Raw genomic sequence first — 517 nt, forward strand, 5'->3', positions numbered from 1 at the left:
TCTCTCTCTCTCTCTCTCTCTCTCTCTCTCTCTCTCTCTCTCTCTCTCGCTTTATTTTATCCCTTTCTAAAGGAATTCTGATTTGGCTGCTACTTTGACATACAAACCCTAAAGATGCCACCTTGCTTGGATTTAGAGGATGATCTGGTTAAGTGATAAAAATTAAGACATTTTGGTAAGTGAAACTTTATGTAAGAGATTCTTATTTTTTTTAAGTCTACCTTTTTGGTTTTTCTTTTATTTTAAATTTGTTTTATATGTACTGTGTATATTTTTCATTCTTGTATGTCTGTATACCACATTCATGAAGTTCCCAAGGAGGCCAGAAAAGGGTGATAGATGCCCTGGAACTGAGGTTACAAACAATTGAGAACATCCATGTAGTTTCTAGGAATTGAGCCAGAGCCATCTCTCCTGATTTCTTTCCCAACATATTATCAGTATATAGAGAACCTAATAATTTATTTTCTTTTGCATGTGTGTTTGTGGGTGCCTGTGGAGTTCAGAAGAGGGTATC

General features: G+C 35.8%; 1 protein-coding gene across 3 annotated transcripts in view; it reads left to right on the forward strand.

Moving 5' to 3' along the window:
* The first annotated feature begins 72 nt into the window (after positions 1-72).
* Ncoa6 (nuclear receptor coactivator 6) overlaps positions 73-517 on the forward strand; it is a 51,362-nt gene continuing 50,917 nt past the window's right edge. For all 3 annotated transcript variants that reach the window (XM_028775229.1, XM_028775230.1, XM_028775231.1), the window contains exon 1: positions 73-175. The gene's annotated coding sequence lies outside the window, so the exon portion shown is untranslated. The remainder of the gene's footprint in view (positions 176-517) is intronic.

The sequence above is a fragment of the Grammomys surdaster genome, unplaced genomic scaffold (genome assembly GCF_004785775.1).
Source record: "Grammomys surdaster isolate TR1022 unplaced genomic scaffold, NIH_TR_1.0 254, whole genome shotgun sequence".
NCBI classification, from domain to species: domain Eukaryota; kingdom Metazoa; phylum Chordata; class Mammalia; order Rodentia; family Muridae; genus Grammomys; species Grammomys surdaster.